Here is a 260-nt window from a genome sequence, read left to right on the forward strand (position 1 = left end):
AGCCTCGGGGACCCGCAGCGCCGTGTAGCGAGCCGGGCTTCGAAGCGAGCACCGGGGCGTGCACGAAGGTGCCGCCGCGGGCTCCCGCGGCCCCCGTATTTTAGCCGCCGCGACGAAGCTGGCCCCGTTACGTCGTTGCAACCGGCACCCGGCAGGGACAGGGCCCGCCGGCTCCAGGCAGGCCTGGGCTGGCCCCGCGGGGACCAGGCCGCAGCATGGCCGGCCAGGGTGGCCCCGTCGCCGCAGCTCGCCCGCTCCAG

The sequence above is a fragment of the Crocodylus porosus genome, unplaced genomic scaffold (genome assembly GCF_001723895.1).
Source record: "Crocodylus porosus isolate Cpor-Errol unplaced genomic scaffold, CroPor_comp1, whole genome shotgun sequence".
In the NCBI taxonomy this organism is placed as follows: Eukaryota; Metazoa; Chordata; order Crocodylia; family Crocodylidae; genus Crocodylus; species Crocodylus porosus.